General features: G+C 42.3%; 1 protein-coding gene across 1 annotated transcript in view; it reads left to right on the top strand.

Moving 5' to 3' along the window:
- Positions 1-4321: 4321 nt before the first annotated feature.
- The window catches only part of LOC112565405, a 25172-nt gene continuing 4958 nt past the window's right edge, over positions 4322-24535 (top strand). The window contains exon 1 of the mRNA XM_025240846.1: positions 4322-4606. The gene's annotated coding sequence lies outside the window, so the exon portion shown is untranslated. The remainder of the gene's footprint in view (positions 4607-24535) is intronic.

Here is a 24535-nt window from a genome sequence, read left to right as displayed (position 1 = left end):
TCCTAGTCTTTCCGTCTACATTCTGACGCTTTTCTGTTGAAAGATGAAGTCACGTTTACACCAGATAAGGCTGGCTGCCCAGAGTTCATTTCTCGTCTTTTTCTCTGCATGTGGCATCTGTTTACAGGGCTGGCTGCCTTGCCGTGATGTAGCCTCAGTTGCTGGCACGGCTTAAACCAGTTGCTGGCACGGCTTAAACCCCCCCCCCCCCCAAGAATGTTTAGGAATTCGGATTTAATCGTGTATCTTCAACTAATAATAATAATAGCAAACGAATAAACAACAATTAACTATAAAACAATCACACAAATTTTGGTGTAAAATTTATACCAGTCTCTTTGATAACGTTTTCAAAGGTCCACCTGAATTAAAATGTTGTTCAATTACTGAGTTAAGATATTAAAATAATACTAAAGCATTTTGACTATGTGTATAGACGCCACACTAAACAACTCATTCAAACTGGCAGAGGATAAGCTAATCAAAGGGACGTAAGACACTTAAAAAAGGTTTCGCTTGTTATCTCCCATTCTTCAGTATTTTGTTTGTCACCTGAACCGCACTGAAAAATTGTTTTCTCAAGATATATACATAATCAAGTATTTAAAAGAAGATAGAAGAAATCAATGTTTAATCAATTACTGTAATTGTTTATTTTAATCGGTCTGTTTTTGTTTTCTTTAGCAAGATAATCACTAGGCTACGGAGACGGTGCTCGCGATCTTACTAATGTAATGTAACCTACTTGTAGTTTAACATTGTCTCGGTTGCTTTGGGTCCTCATTTATTTTTTTTACCTTTACCTGTCATCAGTCTTAGGCCTTGAGTTATTTTGCATGTCGCAATAAACTTTATGCAGCCCTTCATAGTGTTTAAAAGTTGTTGAATTAGCACCAGAGCAAGTTTCATGGCTGGCAGTGAGTGAAGCGGACATCACGCTTCCGAAGGCTCCCGATGTTTTTTCCCTTCACTGAAAAGTTCACACCAAAAAAAAAAAAAAAAATTAAATAAAATAAAAATAAATAAATAAATAAACATCAGCTCGCGGGCTCGCTGGTGGCCTGAAAAGACGATCAACGGTCCACAAACGGTGCTCTCTCCATAATCAGGGGCAGTAACCTGTCGGCAGTAACGTGCCCTTGGCAGTCCCTTGGCTCGCAGCTGTGGCAAGCGGTGAGATCGATGCTCTGGTTGGAGGTGTGGGCTGGCTGGGGGAGTGCTTGGGGGGGGGGGTAGCATGGGGGAGTGCTTGGGGGATGCCTGGGGGAGTGCTTGGTAGTGGGAGCGAAAGGGTGGGAGTGTTATTGTCCATTTTTGTCTGACCATATGTCTCTCTCTCTTGGTGTTGTGTGGTTACATTTAACGCCGTTATTACTACCACTTCTACAAACGGTCATTTTATCTGAATCTGTCATCATAATCAACACACTCACACACACACAGACTAGTTTTATTCATCGCTAGCCGGAGAATAAATAGTGATGGGAGGAGGTATTATCTGAGTGCTCGCTTTGGGCATGTTAGAGAGAGAGAAAAGATGTAAGGAACACACAAACAGAGAAGGAGCGATTAAGAGAGGAAATAAGTGATGGACCAAGTGAGAGAGATAGAGCCAGATGGAGAGAGTGAGTCACAAAGTATACACGAGTGATTACGAGGATACAGGTGAAAGTAATGATCTCAGCGCTGAGTTGTTTGTTGCCAGCTGTCGCGGGCGAGTACTTGCCCCGTGCTCCTTGCAAAGCCTGCGACAATACAGACACAGCAGGTTATTCAAGATATGCAAATAACTGCAGACACAACAAACAACAAATTTCCTGTTGTGTAAGGGAGGTGTTGAATTAGCTGTTTGATTAAGTTTGATTTACATACAGTTCAATTTGAGAGAGAAAAAGAGAGAGAGAAAAAAAAAATGAATACATAAATGAAGTAGGCGTAGGGTTAATTTAGGCTAGGGCTCTAATGTTTGTCTTTCATCATTTGTAAGTCTCAGTTCCCTGCAGTGTAAAAGCAATTTCACGAGGCTAAATAACTTGTATTTCTGTCCTAAGTGAGCATCGCAACAGGGGGCTAAGTAAATATTGGAGGCAATGTAAATGTCACCAAGCAGGCACTTGACTGGAACCCTCAGGGGAAGAGGAGAGTTGGGAGACCAAAGCAGACTTGGAAAAGAACAGTAGAGAGCGAGGCACCTGGGCCCAACTGAGGGGTGGCTGCCCACAACCGGGTCCGCTGGCTGTTCCTCATCAGAGGAACAACAAGGAATAAACAATAAACAATGTAAATGTGACAGTAAGTCCTGCAACGCTGGGTGTACCACAGTACCGCAGTACCACATACACGACAGGTTATAATGGAGGTGAACCTGCTCCCTGTGTTTGTATGTTTGTATGTTTACCTGATTGTGGAGCTCGTCTCTGTCATACCTAGTGTTACCTGTATCTTGTTATGTGCATTAAGCTCGCCTCATAGTGGGAGAAATCTGATATATAAATCCAATAATAATCATTCCCTCACATCTTAGCGAGTCACTGTTTGCGTCCATGCGGATAGTTGCACCAGCTGTCCGTCTCACCATGCTCAATAACTTCCATTTTAAAAAACTGAAGTGCAAAAGCGAAGATAAACATTTTCCACCTGGTGTGCGAGGGTTTGTTTCCTTAGTTTATCACCTGTGGCGATCACACAATCCTTACTCACTGAACCCTCCATAGCTAAAAACAGAAACTAGTTATTATCCGTTCTAGACACCCACAACACTCTTTGTTGTTGTTTGTTTTTTCTCGTTCTTTATATTCTAGTGTTTGGAAAGTCTGTCATGTCTTTGTTTTCCCTTCTTCGTTATCTATTTTTTTCTCTCTTGTTTTGTCTTTTTTTGGTCATGTTTTTGAGTGCCAGAAGTAGCAGCAACCTGAAAGCAGATTGTGTCCCTTTCCTTACAGCATCAGCATCATCCCCCACCACAGTTTTCTGACCCTGCTGACCTTTCAACTCACGCACACAACACCACGTGTCGCCACTGACGTTCGCAATGAGATAAACATATACAGCAGCGAAAGCTACACCGGTGGATATCGATGTCTTTATTTTCTTTTTCATTGGGAAAAGAGGAATTATCGATGAGTTTTCAGCGACAGTTACTCTCGGTGTCCGAGGGTTAGTAGATTAGCATCTTCACAGCATGGTGCCTCCTGCTGTATCGTGGATCACGTGATCAGTGAAGGAAAACAAAACCCAAAGAATATGGAGGGGAGATAATTAGTGTTTTATGCCGAGTCAGCAACTAAGACTACATCACGGCAAAGGCAGCCAGCCAGCCCTATAAACAGATGCCACATGCAGAGAAGGAAAAAGCGTGTCTGAGAGGAGATCTGAACCCAGGATAATAAGTCCCATTTGTATTGGTGAAAGGCGGTAACCGTTGCTCCTCTGCACCAGCTAAAACGAAATAGGAAACGAATGAAAAAAATAAAGCATAACAAGAAATGAAAGAAGAAAGCATAACGAAAAAATCCAGAAGGAAACACGATACAAATTTATAGGTTAAATCCCACAAAGAAGACAACAAAGATCTGATAGCATGGTCTGCTGTACTGTATAATTATAATTATTCTTCCCGCACTGCTTTCTTCAATTGGCAGCTGCACTTTCTTTTTTCCGGGTGCTATAAACAAGATGGAATCTACAGGTAAAATCCCATGAATCAGACAATAAGGTATTCTGCACAATATACTCCACTATTGTTGTTATTATTATTGGAGTAAGTGATGGACAGCTTTTACAATGTTCTGTTGCTATGTAACCCAGGACCCCAAAGTATTTCAATACATTTAAATGTGTGGGCTGTGTGTTCAAGGGAAAGGACAAAATGAAGGAGAAAGCGGTGAAGGAAGAGGTGGGTGGGCTTAATGTGCCACATATAACCTAGCATCCCTACATGCAAAGCGGTCACATTTCAGGTTGTGAGAGAAGCGGATAATCACATTTTCTGTAACCATAAGGGTGGAATGCAAGAAATCGTCGCATATTCACTTCTTTGACGAAACGAGATGATATAAAGGAAGGTGGTTCGGGTAAAAAAAAAATACTCAAGCGTCGAAAGAAAGAACGAACAAATGGTGAGGAGAAGAGAGCGATGGCCATATCTGTTATTCATGATAGTTGTAACACGATTCCAAATTCCTAATTCTACAGAACTATTTCGTTGCACCCTTTCTTGCAGCACGTTCTCGCGAGATGCCGCGAGCTGCGCGTGCGCTGGTCAATTTCCTGCGACCACGTGGTCCACGCGCCCCTGTGGTGGTGGGTGGCGTGTGTGTGGGGGGTGGTGGTGGTGGTGGTGATGGGGATGTGGTGGTGCCAGTGCCTTCTTGCCACCTCCGCCTGCTGCACACCACACTGTTGTCAGATGCGAGCTGTGCGCCGCTGTACCGCCGCTGTACCGCCACAGCTCCGCGCTACGGCAGGTCCTGTGGCTGGCCCCGTGCACGCAGACCCACGCTGCACTCGCATGCAGCACACCCGCGCACCTTGCTACAGAAGGTGAGCTGAACCGGCAGGTGGGCTTAGAAGGGAAGAGCCGGAGGCGAGGAAGCCAGCGACGCAGGTCAGTTGTTTTCTCACCTGTACTTTTTATTTCATGTCACGCTAACAGACAGACAAACCAAGCTGCATGCTTCCATGTTTCTAATTATTTCTAAAATTTCAGGGTAGGAAGGTTGATAATTGGTAGAAAGGTAGAACATCCGATCCCGTAAAAAAATGTGTGGGATTTGTTTTAAAGGAGGTGATGGGGGGATGATCTCATTTTGTTTAGGTTTTTTCTTTGACACGTGTTCATATGCAACATAAGTATTTCACGTTTTGCCAAATATAATGCTTATTCATATTTTTTTTTTTTTCGTATTTGATACCATTCCATTAAGTTTGCCCTCTCGGTCATCCTCACTTGGCTTTACCTGCAAGTTTGGACAAACAAACTCTATCAACCATTTTCAGTTGTCTCTACCATTCAGCCATTTGTTGCTTACTTGTGCCCACAGCTGCCATCTTTTTCTCCAGTAAACAGTCGCACGTAATACACAGGCGACAGAAGGTTCACAAACCAACATCACTTCTCTCGACAGTTGCTTACAATTATCTCAATCAGAAAGCTGCTAACATTCCTTGCATCCTCCTCAATGAGTGTTAAAAAGTGGATGTTGACGTCTGTGAAGTTTTCAACAATATCACTGACCTTTCCACACTATCTACCCATCTTCTACCTCCCACCTGTCTCTCGACTGTTCTATATTTATGTTTTATTTATAAGTATTGTAGAGTCCCAGTATATTTTATTCTTGGCCTGTCACGCGCGCGCACGTTTCGGTGTGTGTGGATGTGTGTGCGCGCGTGCGTGGGTGGGTGCGGACATGCAGGGTTGCTCGTCCGTTCGCTCCATCTCCAGCAAAGATTGAAGCTAAAAATAGATGTTGCAGTCGAGTCGTCCTCCCTGGCAGCTGACCTTGGGCTGTCTGACACTCGGCATCTTCGGAGAGGCAAACGACTTTATCTCGAATGTTAGCGGCTTTGCGGAGTCTGGCCTGACCCTCCGACCTGAGCATGACAAACTTTTTTATGTGTTTGCTTAGAAGATTCGGGCTGATTAAATGAAAAGCAGCTACATGTTGGAGGTAAACTATCAGATTTTATCACCAAATACTTAATCGAAACAACGGGTGCCGTTAGAACACACTCAGTTTAAAGCTGCTGACAGGTGTCTTCGTTTCGCTGAAATACAAATTTTCCCAACAACTCTGTAGTTTTGTAGTTACTTTGGAAATATGGCGGCTATGTGTAGAAAAGTACTTGCATGGGTTACCGTAAGCTTTTGTGGTCGTGGACAAATTACAAATTGTGGTGTCGGACATGGATTTTCATACACTGGGTAGCGGAATCTGGTCACGTGGTCCTGTAACACCCAACGCTGATGCAAAGTGACAATCACATCGTTTTTCATTTTCCCTCACCTTCCCAACAACTATTGAATTAAGATATAAACAAAGACATTTTCTTTCAAAATAAACTTAAAAAAATATTGTCGTGGAAAATAAGGCAACATTAGGGTTAGTTGAAACAGATTAAACATCACGGATACATGCAATTGTTGAGAGAACACTAGAGGACAACTACCAATCTGGGTGACATCTTCATTGGGAGGACAGCCAGCCATCCTCCATGTACACATCCCTGGCGACTGAAGTTTTCATGACTAACTCTCAACTACGGAGCAGCGCCATGAACGTCCTCGGATGCCTTTGAAGACCTTCCAGGTTGTGTGGAGACCTGGGACGGCTGCAAAAGACTGCACTTAGAAGACAGAGCTTTTCTTCAGGTCTGTTGCTACCACCAGGATAATTTTCCCCTCCAGTCCATAGTTATGGCCCCTGGCTCTTGTTAAGATGACTTCACGACCTCCCGTCGTTGGTCGACTCGTAAAGACATTGATCAGAATCGACGATCGCCAAATGTAAATTTCTGTCTCCACTTCCGCTGCAGGTAATCGAACCGAAGTTGCTGCCCCGGCCTTGAGCTGATCAACTTCGATGTATTTCCAGTGACTGCTCGCCCCTCACCAGTCATCCAATCGGAAGTCGTGACTTCGTGCTGTATGCAGGCTGCCTTAAGGACCGGACCTCCGGACAAAAACTCCTTGACCACTTGAACCTTCCTATCTCAATACAAATCTCCAGAAAAATCCAAACACATGACAGACATTTTTTTTTTTGTCTTGAATTAGACTTGCTACACGAGGCAAAAGCATGCAAATTAAAAAAAATTCTCGTGGAATCGGATTTAAAAAATTTTTATTTGCGTACTTGACGTCAATGACTGACCCCCACGATCATGCGTTAAACACCGGCTAAAAGAGGACATGAAAATCTCCTCCTGTCTTAATTTTAGTTTTACTATTTGGCAACGGCTTGAGACAACACGAAGAATTAAAAAGAATCCGCCTGTCGCCTGCTTTCATTTGAGTTTAAGGGCCCCTGCCGAAGCGCCATGACGCACTTCCTGCTTTTCCAAACAGAATCGACAAATTTAAGCGTGGACCCACGGCCAGTACGCATGAGCAAGAGCCGGTGTTTGGAATGAGGGGGAGGGGAGCTGGAAGAAAACCCAGGCCGAAATAGGATTGAGGGAAGGAGTCGGAGCCAATTTCTCTCCACGGGCACCGGTCCAGCGTCATCGCCCTGCACAATCGATGATGGCCGCTGTGGGAGTCTTCAGGGTGCCTGGCTATCCTGCCTGCGTCTTCCTTGCTGTCCGAGCTATCCTCTCTGTCTCTATTGATGTTCTGGCTATCCTCTGTGTGTCTTTTGGGTGTTCTGGCTATCCTCTGTGAGTTTTCCCATCTGTCCAAGATGTACTTTGAGAGTCTTGCTGTCTAAAGCATCCTCTAATTCCTCGGTATGTTGACTCTCATCTTTCTTTTGATTTTTTGGCTGTTATTTGTATATTCTGGCTATCTTCCTTGATTTGTTTAATGAGGTTTTCCTCAAGGTCCTGGTGATACTGGTAAATCTCCCTCTCTCCTTCTGTCTCTCTCTGTGTGGTGGCAAAGGTAAAACAAGATCGAAAATAAATCAAAAGTCAAGAATGGAGGGAGTGCCTAAAGCCCAATTACAAATACGAACTTAAAAATTAATGATACTTCTCATATGTTAGGTCTTGTATCTAAAGTGATACAAACTATTACTAAGAGTAATCGATATTTCTAACTGAATTCACCCAAATTACAAAAATTACTTTCTAGCATGGAGAAAAATTCAAACTCATTCTTAAGAGGCAAAGGAAATCCATTTCTGAGAAGTCAAGGAAATTATTATTGATAATCGCAATAATATTAAGTTTCGTAATATGCTGTATTTTTGAAAAAAATGTTTTATATTTTGAAAACTAAAAAAAGCTTTAAATTATGTTTAAACGTAAATTAGAATGTGTTAAAATATTTCTATGTGTACAAAGTCTGCAACCGTCTCTTGCAAAGCCCCAGGTTAAAAAAAAAAAGATGGTAAGTCTGTCTCACAAGTTGTCTCGCTTATCACAGTTTGAACGTGCCTGGCAGTTAGTGCACTTGACCGGGCCAACATTTTAAAAATACTGGAGTGACGCAGATTCTCTAACCGCCGCATCTCACGCGCTTTATCTTCAGGTTGTTGACCCTCAGCTAGCGTCTCTGGTGTTGAAGGAACCGTGGTCTTGTTCTGACTGCAAAGCTCGAGACTCGCAGTAGACTGTGTCTGTGTGTCTGTGTGTCTGTGTGTCTGAGAGGCAGGCTCCTGGAGTTTGTTGTTTAATTTGCACTGATGCTACTCGTCCCTTCGTCGGCAGATGACTGAGTGCTCTCTGGTGTTGGTCAGAGTGCTCCCTATTGTTGACGACAAAGTGCTGTTTGTTGTTGGTCCATAAAACATCTTCACATCGTGGAACTGTGTAAAGGCCTGTCTTAATAGGGAAAATGTTTGACAAAGTTTAGCAAAGGTGTTTATCCAGGTCGCAAGAAACTAATATTTTTAGGGGCTCATTGGAAATTTGGTCAAGAAACTAAGTCCAATGTGTTTGTCACTACATTAGATGAAGTATGACAGGAACTGTGTGGACTTTGGTGGCTTGACGATTAGGCACTTAGTCGTGTTAAGAACTGCCTTAACCTGGCACAGGAGAAAATGACAGTAACCTGTGTGATAGGCCATCGGAAATATGAATGTGACTGATGGAAAAAAAATCCAAAAATAGCAATGTGACTTCTGGAAACATCTCTAAAAATAAGAATCTGTATGTGGAGTTAACTTTGTCAACTAGACTTTGACTGTGGGACACTGTTGATGATTTTCAATGTTCTACATGAAGTAGTTGTATTTGGAAAAAGAAAATACTTCAACTGTAAGGCGATCTCACACCGTATGGGATGTTGATGTTGGGGAATACAGGTAAAAATGATGGAAGGGGAGAGGAGGGGAATGGGTTAGGAGGGGAGGAGGGTCGCTGCTGCATGACACCACAGTGTTTACTGTTGTGTTGTCTTCCAGTTGTTCTTGGGGTTCAGGAAAGCTTGCCAAGTTCTCAGTAGGTGCACTGTTGTTTGGTCCCTGATGTTACCTAGTACTTACCTCACCTTACTGCTGGAAGCTTGTTGAGCTTGAAATACAATAATAATTGTTATGTAGAGACTACATCTTGAGCATTAGATACATATCAACTTCTTTATATTGGAATATTGTTCTGAGTCTTTTAGAGGTTGGAGGTTAAGTTTATTTATAATTACAATTTTTTGGTTGTGTTTTTAAAAAATACTTTTTGCTTATATCAATCTGGAATTTGGATGGCTTGCAACCATCTTAAAGGGACAGTGTATTTCAGTCGGTGGGTTAAGAGAGCTTAATAAAATTACCTTTGTTTGTAATATTTTTCTGGTCTTTTCTTACTGGCAATTTTTTTAAACGCTAAAATTTCGTGTTAAATCTTAACATCAGCTTGTGTGAGGCTCCTTATACATAGTATGATGATATATAATATAATATTCTCCATTTAGTCTCGTTCTCACTTGGATTGATTTAGCTACAATTGCTATAAAAAGAAATTACAGGGTTCCTGGTCTATATATTTCATAGTTCCTTTGTTTTCATTTTTGTCCTTTTTTTCCACACTGTTTTCAGTGATTTAGTGTCTCCATGTCTTTCTGCTGGAGATATGAATGTTAATGTTCTCATTGCTTTAAACTTACAGCTTCAGCTTGATTCATTTTGGCTGGAACATTGTCTGGAGCGCTTGCTTCTTGAGTTAATTAGAAGTAACGAGGAAATGAGCAATTAATTTCAGTGGAGGGAAGCGGATACCTGCTGTCAGTTAAATCTTTTCGGCGCTTGATATGCAGTCATAAAAACTGACTCCACACCAGCCGCCATTAATAACAGGTGCATGGAGCAAGCACCCTTTGCTATTCCTGTCAGAGTTTTAATTACTTTAAACAAGCTGTTCGCAGATGTCGAGTGCCTGGAAATGCTGATCCTTGAATAAATTACCAAAGACGTGATCGTGAGATCTCGCAAAATTCACGTTAAATCACGATAAATCACGAGAACTTGCAGCAAGTGAGATGACCGTTTTCCAACTGAAAAGTGCACGTGCACGTACGAAATTTACGATTGCTTCCCGTCAGCAACCCTGAGTTCCCTCCCCTTGATATGCACGTGCTTTTCATTCTTCCACCCGACCCACAACCTGGCTAGCAGTGTTTGAGTTTATACATGGGATGTCTTGATGTCCACTTCTGTCTTAATTACTGCTCTATAACTAATAAATACTTAAAAAATTAATTGGAATTCAATTATCATACAGGAAGATTATTGGTTTGTGGATGACTGGAAAAATGTAAGAATAGGGCGAGGAAAACCGATTTTTAGTCACCGAAAGAACTTATCTTTCTGACATCTTCGGGCAAGTCATGATATGCCGACACAACTAAGGTATTCTGGGATATGCAGGTTGCGTGGGTTCAAATATTTCTGATATTTAGCCTTGATAATAACTGTGGGACATAGAGAATTTTAAGAAAAGATTTTTGACATTCAGAAGTAAGTGGAAAGTGTCTGACAGAGCAGTTTAAATAAACTTTCTGTCATCCTTGTCATCCTGCAAGATGGCTGACGGTCTGTAAGCAGTGCTTGACATCCTGTAAGCAGTTTGCTGAACAGTTAAAGGCTTGACATGGGTCTGATGTCTTCACCTCACATGATGACATTTACACACAATCCACAAGGACTGACAACAGCCGCCAGTAGAGTTTCTGTGACACATTATGGACAATTTAAAATATCACGTGACATGCGATCCAAAATGGTTATGTTTCCCCATTTATAGTTTCCAGACACTTCAGGGCACATTTCACTTGCTGAGGAATCTTTCCACGTACATGGGCGATCCCTGATCCTACCGCCCTCCGAAACATCTTCCAAATAGATTGTAAATTGTAGTAGTAATTACAAGACGGTTTTTACTCTCCGTTTTCTCTTTCTCTATACCTTTTTTCTTTGTCTGTCCCTTTCCCTGTTCCTTTTATGTTATTTTCTAAGGCTCGTAAAAAACTGGGTAGCCATATTTTTCACGATGTCTGGGCTGTAAATTCGTCTCACGGAGGGTGGGATGGTTCAAGCTGTCTCTACTCTGAGCTAGCGCGCTTCTCTCGTTCAACCTCTGGTTATTAAACTGATGGCGGCAGAAAAAAACAATAATAACAAGCAAAACAAAAATTAAGAATAGAATAACGAAGAAAGAAGAACAAAGAGGGAAACGGGAGTGTAAACAGGGTCGATTGAAAAAAGCAAAAACCAAAAGTAGGACAAGGCTAAGGAATGAATGAAAACTAAATGAAGATGGGAAACGTGCGGCTTAACTAAAAAATATTATAGTCAAATGAAAGAAAGGAAACAAGATATATTACCGCAAATTAACTAAATGGAGTGAATAAATGGTGTTCCTTTTCTTAGCTCTTTGTCTGTTCGCTATTCTCTTGTAGCAGATGCCGTGAAGACATGAAGGACAAAGTCTGTCCTCAGCATCCATCGCACAGAGAGAGAGAGAATGAGAGAACAGGGCAAGAAATGAGTAAAGCAGTGTGTGTGTGTGTGAAGGGAGGGATATTACATCTGAAATCTGTGAATATCTTCCTGCTCACTGGCAATGTAAACACGCAAAACACACATTTACTTCAAAAAAGAAAGTCCACAGGCAATACAATATCTATCGTTCAGATTACCGCTATTCTTCTTTCTTTTCTTTCTCTCTCTCTCTCTGCCAGTATTCGTTCCATCCATCCTGTCTGCAACCATACTAATCACCTATTCCTCGCCTTCCTTCCTCAGTCTTTCTTGGTGTGGGAGTTCTCAACACCAAGCCACGCTGTCTATGGTTCTGTCTGTCTCTGTCTCACATTCACAAATCACACCAAGCCACCCCGTCTATGGTTGCGTCTGTCTCTGCCTCACATTCACAAATCACAAAAGATGTCTTCCAGCACTTTCTTGAGCGTGCGTATTGTTTTACGATTTAAAAACACAGACGGACACATTTATGGACGAATCTTCTCGCCGTCTCGCGTGATGCGATTTTTTTGGTGGCGATCGAATAACTGACCTCATCGAGGAGAAGCCAAGAACGATGAAATCTGAACAGAAGACAATACTCTCGCAGCTCCGGCAAGTTCGTGAGGAAATGGCTGTTTAGGAGAAAAGAGATCGGGTTTCGCCAAACCTCTGGAATCGACGGAACTGGATCTTGCGATGTCAATATCAGACGTGGCATTGCGGACACTTCGACTGCAAACAAAAATAAAAGTTTATCAAATAGGGTTTGATTTGCATATGAGAGGCACACGCACCTCGTGGCTGTCTCAAACTGTTGTTTTTCTGCTCACGGATTGTCAGATGGTAACAACGGTCAATCCACAATATCCAAACACACATTAAGCATGGGGAGAAGAAGAAATAAAAATAAAGAAGAAGCAAAAAAAAAAAACAAAACCTTTCACATGTTTCTAAAGTGTTTTTTCCTCCTGAAACACCTGTCTGGACCTCCCATGTCACTCCTCCTTGTGCGACCTTTACCTTCAAACTAGTATTTCTAAAAATTCGGATGAGAGAAGGACGTGTAAAAATAATTCCTCACAACGAGGTGTCATCGGTGAAGGAGAAACCAAACAGTTTTACATGATAGTTGTGCGGTGGTGAAGAGGAGTCGGAGTGACTCATCCCTCTTTATCTGGCAAAAGTATTCAAAGATGCCAGCAGCAGACCATTGGAATGATTGATTGACCACGTGACGCTTATCTGGAAATTTCCTTGTGGCCGACCTGCAGCAGCACAAGAGGCAGCAACATTCTCGGGAATTCGGTGATTGTGATCAAGTGAAGATCACGCCGAGTAAGCACAGTCAGCACCAGGGGCAGACAATTTCATTGGCATCGTAACGAGGTTATGCCGATGCACTGAAGAAAGGTTGTCCAATACGTAGATGGAGCAGGCAACAAGAAATGTGAAGGATGAATCAGACAGTTGCTAAAGCATCCAACACGATTCTAGGAAATCTTGCACTTTACAAACTCATTATTATTGTTGTGCTGCTGATCATTTTTATATAGAAACTTCTCTCATCAGTCTATGTCTCCCCTTTAACTCTTTCTTTCTCTCTCTCTCACACACACACATAAAGAGTAACACTCTCTCACAAACATTCTGACACGACCATACACACACACTCTCTCTCTTCACACAGACCACACACACACACAGAAGTAGACTAACCGAAAGTATGAGGCAACGGGATAATCAAAAGAATCCAACACAGTGAGTGGCTTTTCTGGGTTCAAATCTCGTCTCGGCGTGCTATTTTTTTTCTTCTCTTGTTATGGCATACCATTGTCGTGAATAGCCTGAGTTGATTACTCGGCGTTAAACAGGGATTTCCCCTCCTCCCCTAGCCTCCTTGTGACGAGTCATCACTGAGCCTGTTGCTATTGTGGTCTGGAAGTAGATTTGTTTGCCTAGATTACTATCTCGGAATGCAAAAATGGCCGAAAGAATGGACGCAGTCAGTAGTGAAACCCTTTCCAAAGATAGGAAACAATAAATAAAAATTTCAGAACAATACAGTTTGCAGTATTCATCCTGCTTCTCACTCAGTGTCAACCGGCAGGGTCACATAAAACTGACCTTACGCGCGACCCCAACGTGTCCCTCTCACCACTCATCCACCCCTTAGTCCATCTGAATAATACTCGAGATGAACGAGATGAGCGCCCTGCGGACTTTATTCCGATCATGATCAGTTTTCTCTGGCCACTTCCGCTTCCATTCCGTGTTCCTGAGTTCTCTCCCTTCAGACCTGCTCGCCTTCAATCGATTCCCCTGGTGGCGCAAACTGTCCACGTCACTCTGACCTCTTGAACAGAATAAAGCTGACTGTGATTGGCTAAATTGTATGCAGCCAAGTGATGTGCACGCCCATTGGTGGTTTTAAAAATATGAATCGGATGAACATAGTTCTTTTCACGAATTGAGAAATGCTCGAGTATGTTCAGCGCGATGATTGAATATCCCATAATACACACACACACACACACAAGATAAGAGGTAGAGTTCTTGCGTTTCCTTCTCTCATTAAATAATGTAGAGACTCTTCTGCTTTGTGGTGTGGAAAGACATGTAGACATGTAGACAAACACATTCTGCCAAAACCTAAAGAGAGATTGGAGTGGGCGGACATGTAGCTCAGGCAGAAAGGAGAGAGAGAGAGAAAAAAAATTCCAGAAGCAAAGAAACATAAAACTTAATCCAAAAATAAACTGTCAGGCTTGCTACGTGTTTTAATGTGCAATCTTATCAACTGAAATAAATTTAAAAATTTTATTTTGTTGACTTGTACATTTGAACAAACCTTTACTAACAGAATATTAATGAATATCGAATAACAAAACTCTTATCCAAAATTTTTAAAAAAGTAAACACTTCAATTAGTTTTTAATACTGAGGTAAGAATAATGAATATCAAATAACAAAATCTTTCATTTAAAATTTAAAGAAAATAAATCTTCAATTCGTTTTTAATTTTCAGTTAAGGTAAGCTAGTATTAAAAATGTCATTTCGGGGTAGCTTCAATACCACATTACACTCGGACCATCGAGTGTAAAGGAGCGGATAACTCCCTCATGAAGATCGCATTATGGCACAAAGTGAATTAAGAAGGGGAGGCAAGTACGTATGCCTTGCTTATCCCTCTTAATGGCTCTGCAGGGTCTGCGCATGCTCAGGGCTCACAGGACTCTCTTGCTGAAAAATAAATCTGTGTCAGACGCAGGCTGGCACTGTGAACTGTCACTGACACAAACATTTACCACTAAGTACGTCTATTATTTCACTTAGAAGCCCGCTGCTCGGCGCTGCAGTCAGCGGCCGTTAATGGCTGCAGCATATTATCTGAAGAGAGGCAAGAGATGTGTGTCACCTAGCGAGGAATGCCTGGCATCTAGACAGAAACTTTAGGAAATCATGCGCCATTTGGTGATATTCACTTTTTGTGATTTTTTTTCTCCCCTCAGTCGTGTGCAATTTATTTTTTTTATTATTGAAGGGAAGGATTTCTTAGTCATTAAAACATTTTTATTGGCACTGCATATTTGTCTCTGGCTGCAGACATCATCATCATCATCATCATCATCATCATCATCATCATCATCATCATCATCATCATCATCATCTGTAGCAGCTGCACTTTTACCCTCCGTGTCCTGACCCTTGGATCACTCGGTTGCACTGGAAATTAAAACAGTTATGATTGGACAAGCGCCCTCCTCCTGCGATTTGGAGTTATGATGACATGACGCCATGAACTCAGCAGGCGATCTTCTTACAGCCCTCGTTCTTTAAGCCAATGACGTCACTGGGGCATCAATGCCAGCTGCAGACAAGGGAGGGGGAGAGACCCGCGCCAGGCAATGAGAGCACCGACGGCTGTGGTGGCAGTGGAGGTAGCTGGCAGCGGCGCCTGCTGAGATGATGGTGATGGTGGTGGTGATGGTGGTGGTGTGGTTGAGGTTATGGTTATGGCGGTGGTGAAGGAGAAGAGAATGTAATCATAATTTTTTTTTAAAATAAGAAGAGATGAATCCAAGGATTATCTAAGGAAGTCATGATGCCAGAAACCGTTGAAAAGGCTTAACATGTCAGACATTTTAGGTAAATTAATTCTCCCTCTCTCTCATTCCTTCTTTCATCATCATTCTCTTCAGCAGCACCATTAACAACAACAACCACTACTTTCATTTCAACTTCTTCCACCACCAAACAGCAACTTTTCCTCTTCCATCTTCCACATCTTTCTGTGAAACTCATCAGCAAACAGACTGTGTTCGTCTTTCTACAGTCACTACACTAAGAGCCCAGCATCGTCTGCTTTATTACCTACTAATTTTTTCTGTGAAGGGGGAAGGCAGTTTGATATACACCAGATGTTGGTATGCTTTGATATGAACCACAACCATGTCACACAAATGTTCTGACGCCAGTGGCAGGACTTGATGCACTTCTTACCATCTCATGTTTGCTGGAAAATAGCAGAAAACATTAGGTACAGCAGGAGATCGTCCTCAGGACCTTGATAATTCTGTACTCAAGGGGAAAAAACCCATTTTCTCTCTAACACTGTTTATTTCAAACTAATACATTTTTTTCTTATTTAACGGGTTGGGCATGAACTGAAAAAAACAACAACACGATAGTGTTACCCTGCCAACAGGCACGAGAATAGCAGGCAAACAGGTTACCTGGAAGATTCTATAGAAAGTGCTGTTTATCACGGACTTGCGGAATAAAGGTGGATGGATTTCAAATGATTCAGTTGGAAATTTAGCGAAGGTGAGGCCTGGTGGGATTGCATGTACGATAATATTGGCCCTGAATCATGTTGTGGAAGAGTGGTTCTGCACACGTGGAAGATTTTTGGGATGCCTGTGAAAGACGAGAAGCGACTTGCTGGCAGCCATGGAGCCAGGAGCTTGCAAGACAAGATGGTGGGTCTGGCGAGGAGTGATGAGCTGCGTGCTTATCTCGCGATTTATGTTCGCACTCCCTCGGTGATGGTGTACAGTAATGAATGCATGGTTTTGTATTATGATGCAGCGCCATCTATGATAAAACATTAGTTATCCCTCGAAAAAGAACAATACCCCTTGTGACCCACCCTAGCCAAAAAAAAAAAAAAACAAACCCTGATCACCTTCCAGAATGTTCAGAAACATCAGGTGAGAGGTTGGTGAATGGCAATGAGAGAGAAAATTTTTGTACGCGATTGAAGGAAAAGGTAGACCAAGATAAAGTAGAAAAATCTGTTATATGTCTAAATCAAACGACTTCTCATCGTCAGTTATCTTTCTCAGCAAAGAATACAGCAGTCAAAACTCTCAGCAGTCATGTCCTCTATTTGATACCACAGGGGTAGAGATTCTGTTATCCTCAGGGCAACAGTTCAACCCTGCTCACCATCCATTTTCATTTTCTCCGGACTAAGACGAAGATTGTTTTCATCTTCACGGTTAGTTCAGAAAGACAACAGATCACAGATAAACAATTTTACAGTTTTCATCAACTGGCCTCTGGAGTCTCAATGGCGGCTTTATTCTTTCTGAACCTCGTTAATCTTTCAGCTGGCATAATGAAGAAACAAGTTTTAGCCCTTTATTTGTTGGCACTCTCTCTCTCTCAGTCTGTCTGTCTGCCGAACATTAGATGATACAATGAACATGTCTGCAGGACTTTCATCCATCATTGTCTGGCAAAGAATTTTAAGTCTTGAAGGAAAGAAATTGCAGAGAAGATGGTGTGAGAACAGACCGAGCTGGAAAGACGATTGTTGGAGGGTTGGTTTGAATAAAAATTTATTTGCTTTGGGTGGACACTTACTGCTGTGAAAGCATTAAAACACACACATCTACCATGATTTAAAAGCAGAGAAGATTGAAAGTGAATGGAACATGGTTCACCTGCTTCTTGTTTAAAAGATTTGTGTTCACCTTTTATTTGAAAGTGGAGACCGTTACTGTTGGATCTTATAGCAGTTACCCGGCTGCAGCTAGGTATGCTCTGTGTGTGTATGTGAGTGTGTGTGTTTGTGTGTGTGTGTGTGTGTGTGTGTGTGTGTGTGTGTGTGTGTGTGTGTGTGTGTGTGTGTGTGTGTGTGTGTGTGTGTGTGTGTGTGTGTGTGTGTGTGTGTGTGTCTTACTTTTCTCTGGAAGACTAGTAGGCTCGGTCCAAAAGTAACAAGGTGTAACATCACTGCATGTATCGCAGGCTTCAACATGTCGATGTCAACACAGTAAACAAAAACCTCCTGTATTTATCTCGAGATAACATGTTGTGCATTCAGAGACATTCCCGCCATTAAAACAAGTAAAGAAAACAAAAAGTCGAACATGTCACAAGATGTTACACATGTTTTATGGACTGAGGGCTTTGCTGTTTATCTGTTTGGTTCATGTTACATGTTGCTTAACTAACCAGAACGAACTTCACACGTGACAGGACTGGTAACTGGTTCACTAGGTCACGTGGTAAACAAGGCAGAAGCGTGTTTACTTCATCATAAATAGTCCAGCATGTAGGTACAAAAGTGCACATAACTTGCACGAATGGTAAAGTCCTGTGTCTTTCACATAACTAAATATGTAAAAGGGTAAAACCACGGACATGTGTAGGTGGACTGCTGTCTGTCTGCCGAGACCAACGCTTACCCTCTTGTTCGCTGCTAGTCTCGGTGAGCCGTAACAATGAATGTGACTAAACCGGAAGCTTTGTACAAACCAGCCTCGTTTTACTAGTTAACTGAAAACAATCGTCTGCCTGCAGTCCAACAATACAAGTTTGTGGTAAAAGTAATAGTCTTTACATTCTCCAGGGAGGGAGGCACATAACCTCTGATTATCTCGGAACCAGTTTTTATTTTTGTGAGGGCAGTGCCCATCTCTCTTCTGTATGTTTCCCAACTCTCTTTAGAGTCAGGTACCCAACTCCACAGTCTTGTCAACTGGGGAAAAGTACGCTGCATTACACGAGTATCGAACCGTCTAGCGCCCGCAATTTCGGGTTTGGACGAAGTTGCTGCAACCACTAGTCCATTCGTTTTGTTAAATATATATCTATATACATATCAGTCGAAAAATAGTAACTATGGAAACACTGAGTTCATCATGGAGGACTGGGTAACTCTTACCGTCACCTTTGTTTTTCTCGCCATGCGGCGAGTCTGTGCAAATTAGATGCACCAGACGATTAATGTCCGCACGTGAGAGACAAGAACAGCAGCAAGGGAGAGAAGGAGGAGGGAGAGAGAAATGATAAGAGAAGAGATGGGGAGTAGATCGTAAGACGGTGGGGTAGATAGGATAGCGACTGAGAAGAGTGGCTGTGTTCTTTTGCACGTGTGTTTACCGCCCTCGTGCACATGCGACTAGCTGCGCGTGACGTCATGGCCGGACTCGGCGATATCAATCCGCGCTGAAGCTCCATTCCTTTTGTTATTTTAAGAGGCGCAGGGCTGTAGCTTTTAATTCATTTCCTGCCAGTTTTGTTGAAGCTGTCCCTGATTTTCTTACTTTTCTTTTTTTTGGTTTATTTACGGGTACACACATGTGAAAGCACGTTTTTGATGCTAAATCTGTGCGTGTTTGTCTCTCTGTGTGTTTCTGCGAAAACTCTTCCGATTTAAGACAAAAATAAAGAATGGAGAGTAGATTTTGAGGACTAGATATGTGGGTTGCGGTTGACCACCACCACCACCACCACCATCACCACCGCCACCACCACCTTCAACAAATCCATTGTTTCCTTTTGAGAAACAAATCATAGTCGCACTCTTTCGCGTGGGAGGTAGGAAGAAAACAAAGCTATCAGAGGCAGGCTACACCACCTTGCTTGTCCAAATCTTTCTGTATCAAGACGTGGGTAGTTGTAGGTCGAGCCGACAAGATCACAAATCGTTTGAGCATTATTTTTCCTCTTTTTGTTTCTGTCGCTCGTGGGTGTTGACGCAGCAGACCACAAGGGGAGGTCATCTACTACGCAGTAGAGTCAAGGGGAGGGTAAGCAAGAGTTGTGTGCTCTTTTGTGGATTTGCGCCTGAAGCAAAGAGACGTCTGCGGTAAAAAGAAAAAAAAAATGAAAAAGAAAAAGGAAAGTGATAGAATGCTCGTTTCTACTTTTGTCGTCTGGCTTGCCACCCACACATATTGTAAAGGCAGTTTTCCTGCCGACATTTTGCTTGACATCACAACTGTTTCGCCATTTGGTATCCATGAATGCTATCAGAAGCCAGAAGAAGAGATAGAAATCTGTAGAGTACATAAAGAAAAATATTATGGAAGCAGAAGACATAATTGTGACTGTACCATACACTAATTGTTATAAGAGGAACATTTACACACCGTTCATTATAATACAAAAATTTTCAATCCATTCCATGAAACAGCCGTTTCTTCTTGTCGACAGTTTGCAAGACAAGAAATATACTCATTATAAGAGGTAGAGGTAAAAGAGATTGTCATCAGGAATGGTGATGAAACAGGAAAGAGAACTCGACTCCTTGTCCTTTGATTCGTCTGTAGGCTGAGAAGAACTGGGTAACCTGTTGACTGTCAGCATCATGATGGTGCTTCAGCCTTTCCTGTCTTGCGAAATGTACATTGCTTCCGTTTTGTTTGATCTTAGTTAAATTGGGTAAACATGAAACTAGTTCTTAATGGGCAGCTATTCCGCAAGACCACGTACTGAAGCGGGTGAATAGAAGCAGCGAGTTTACAGCTCCAAATCACAGACCTATTTCACAGACACACTTCACTGACACACTTCACTGACACACTTCACAAACACACTTCACAGACACACTTCACTGACACACTTCACTGACACACTTCATAGACCCGCTTGACAGAAACACTTCACAGCATGAACTTTCAACTCTTTGTTATCAGCTTTTGGGAGTTGTCCAGCACGTGAGGAACGTATGGGCACGTCACCACGTTGTCATCTAACCAACAGCGTGCTACGTCACGTCTCTGTCTCTGCACCCCCGGACGCACTAAAGCGTGAATGACTTGTCGCAGAAGGTGACGTGCTAAAGCGGAAAAGAGTTGCCTCCCCGGAAAGTGACGTTTCCTTATCTCACTTCCTTTCATTAGCGCATGCGTCCTCTAGCAAAAGCAAGGGTTTCGTCTTAAAAGCAGCCAGACTTTGCACACACTCACCGACAGATGGCGATACCATCCACCGGAACCCTTTAGAATCATTAGTTTGGCAAGTTTAGTCTCTGCCCGTCTGTCTGTTTACCTCCTCGCGCGAGTCTCTGTGTTGTCTATGTTGTCGTTGGCGTCACGACCTCCCTCCATGGCATCCTCCACTTCCTGTGTAAGTTCGCCGCTTGTTTCTGTATCGACATTTGACCTGTAGAACAAAACCAACTCTCACAGCCAAGAGCGGCACCTCGGGAGGTAACTTCAAAGAACTTCAGCGGTTGTCGAGATGGTGTTTGATCAGGTCGATCCACCAGGAACTCCTTTTCTCGACATATGTACAAACTGTCGCGAATTTTTGTATTTTATGAGTTGTGGAAAAGATGGGCGCACAAATGCACATATATGCATTTATGCATCCCCCAGCACACACACACTGAAACCTTTAGAAAATGAGAAGAGAAGAAGACAGAAATAGAACGAGAGAGAGGTGGGGTTAAATTGAAGGCTGAAGGGAGAGAGTCTTGTTTCTTATTTTTTGGCCAAAAGATTTCCCTCATCCCACTGCTTTCAGCTTTCTAGCACATTCTTCCGTGACATTGCAAAGAGCAAGAGAAAATCGTTGTAAGGGTATCTTGGCAGCACACCCTGTTCTTGTTCCCCCGTACCACCGTGCAGACAGGCTCTCATAACACTATTCCAGCCGACTCCTGCTAAACTGCTCAACACACAGCCTAAAAGGCTACTGCAGTATGTTGTTGCAGATGACTTAGCTTTAGAGGAAACAAATTTTCCTCAACCTTCTTCAAAGCTGCTCAAGAGAACTCGGTACCTGACTTGTCACAGACCGCGCGGCGTAGAAACAAGACTTGGAAAACGCTTTCATCTCACTCTAAACACTTTTATGTTCACAACCACTAATATATGAGCAGCTCTGAACTGTTTCTTAGCCAGTTCTAATTATAAATATGTAAACTTAAAAAAAAAAATCTGAAATCGTTTATCCCCATCTGCCCACACACCAGCTTTGGTTCAGGAGCTGAAGAGGTCATCTTACATTAATATAAAAATGAGACATTAAGTTTTATGTAATCCATCTCTGATGCATCTTTGTAGATATTTGACCCTTGCTATTGTACTCTTGGCTGTTTGTTTTCTATCTACATTGAATGAGTTCTTTGAGCGCCCAATACCTCGGTTTGTAGAAAAACTGTTTGACGATAAAAGAAGACTTAGGTGAAGGCGAGCAGTTATATGTCTACATGGTATCAAAGAGGACAGTCATGTCATAGTGACTATTAATGTCCTAACCATCTTGTTGTCTTTAAACAGTCCTGTCCTCCACCAGTTCATGGTTCTATTTTGGTAAACGGTGCCACAAACAACTTTTTTAAATTGAAGTGATGACGTAAGAGAAAAGAGTCGTTAAGAAGGATCCAGAAAAAGAACAGGACTTCACAGCTTTCTTTCTTGTTTTCCTCAAGAGGCCTGAGCAGATAAATGCGCCAAGTCTGTTGGCATGTAGCCCTGGGTACAGTCCTGACTGCTTTTACAGAACAAACTGCAAAACCTCGCCGCCACAATCGATGGATGCGTCGTGTGGAGGTTCGTCTTGCGGCCAGATTGGTGGCCATCGACCCCGCGGACTTTTAGCAGATTGGACATGCAAGCCAGCAAACGAACACGCGTACGCACGCGCACACACACACATACATATATATACACACACACGTGCATATAATGATTTATATAGCGCCTTCATGACCATCGAGGCAAGTTGAAAGGGGTTTACAAAACAATAAACAAAGTTGTCAAATATTCGGCACACACCTACAGATGATTGTCACGGAACTCACATCCGCACAATGGCGGTGAAGAAAATGAATGGATCAAGTTGTAGATCAAAGGGTCAAGTTTCTACACACATACACACACGCACTCACACAAACACGCGCACGCACGAGCACGCAAACCACGGGCATCCAATCACAGCTATGCTTGTAGGATTATGTGAGGCAATATGGAAGCTTAGCTGAAAATCTGAGAAGCCCATGGAGAAGGGAGAAGCAAGTGCATGACAGGCAAGCTTTAATTAAAATGGCGGCTTTTTGTTGTCTTTGGAGACCCGATCGTTTACTAGATAAACTCCTTTTCCCTTCTTTTCAATTTACTCCTCTCTACCTCTGTGCGTGCGTGCCTCTGTGGCTGTGCGTGTGCGCGTGTGCGTGCAGTTTGTAGGACATTTTTGTGTTTATGTGTGTGTGTGTCTGTTATTGTTAAACCTAGTCATGATATCCAGTCCGAGAACAATCAGGACAGAGTTAAGTCGGACTAAAAGGTCAACACCGGGGGCGTCAGTGTAGCTTTTCTCTTAAAAGTAGACAAGGGTGAGGAAGAAAGCAAAAAGAAAAAGAAAAAAAAAATACAATAAAATGATTGAGGGGGAAAAGGAACGAATTCGAAGGAGGAACAAGGAAAAGTGAGACAGAAAGAAAAAAAAAAGGAGAAGCAGACAAGACAAAAATGTCTCCGAACCGTCAGGGTTGTCGTTCTTAGAGTTGTTAACGTTCCTGAAAGGTTGTGGACGTAGTGCGTGCTGACCATTCAGGGTGATCTGAGGACAGACCACGTAGCAGTGAAGATGTTTGTAGTGACGATGTGAGCGATGACAAAGCATGTTAACTGCACAAGGCTCTGCTGAGCGATTCTTGTGTCCACGGCAACATGAAGGGAGGCACACAGGTGGAGGGTGAGGATTGTGTGAGGAGCGGGTACAAGAGTTACCTGTTTCTAACATCCAAATAAAGAAAAATTTCCCCTTTTACTCTGTTCCTAGGGATGAGTTGGGGTGGGGTTAAACAAGTATCCGGTGGTGGCTTAATGGCATAAACATAGACAAGATCTTCGCGAGTCCACAACAGCTGCGGTGTAATCGCCTCATTAACGACTTTTCCTTTTTGCAATGGTGGAGGGTGAGAGACTTAACGCTCAACCCGGACATCATGAAATCTGAAATCAGATTCCTTAAGATCGGGTTGGGAAAGGTAACAGGCACCCTGCTCACAACAGAAGCTCAAAGTGTGACAGCCCTCCATTCCACAGATTTCTGTAACTCTTTATCATAAAGCTTTGTTGTGAAGAATGTTGTGGAGCATTGTAGAGTTGATGTAGACCTTTTTCTCTCTGCTTTTGTCTGTAAGCGCTGTCCCTGACCCATTGTGACAAGTGAACATGTTCACATTCTTGACTTTGCTTGGAATGTTCTGGAGAATCTTGGCGGCGCACATTAGAGTTCCTCCATATTTTTTTCTCTGTAAATTCTTTGTATTTATATTTGTAGTTGGAATCTTGCATTTGCTTGGTATGTTCTTTACTTTATGATTGTTCCCCGTACATAAGTGTTACCTTTTTTAATGGAGACTCCAGCTTTTTTAAGCTGATCAGTAACATCATTATTGTTACTGGTTTCATAGTAATTTCTGTCACCATCATCTTTAAGACCAATTCCTAGAATAAAGAAGTCATAGAGGAAGCAACTATAATTTTGTTAAAGAAACAATATTTTTTTTCTTTTATAATTATCACTGTCTCTCGTCTCTAAGCTACAAATTAAGACACAACCCATAATACCTTCATAATATAATTATCTAAAAATTGTTGTATTTCTGACTAGTAAAGGGAGTTTGAATTATTATGGATCAAGTGGAAAATAAACATACATA

The sequence above is a fragment of the Pomacea canaliculata genome, linkage group LG1 (assembly GCF_003073045.1).
Source record: "Pomacea canaliculata isolate SZHN2017 linkage group LG1, ASM307304v1, whole genome shotgun sequence".
NCBI classification, from domain to species: Eukaryota; Metazoa; Mollusca; class Gastropoda; order Architaenioglossa; family Ampullariidae; genus Pomacea; species Pomacea canaliculata.
Note: the sequence above shows the minus strand (reverse complement) of the source record. Positions and strands in the feature narration are given on the sequence as shown.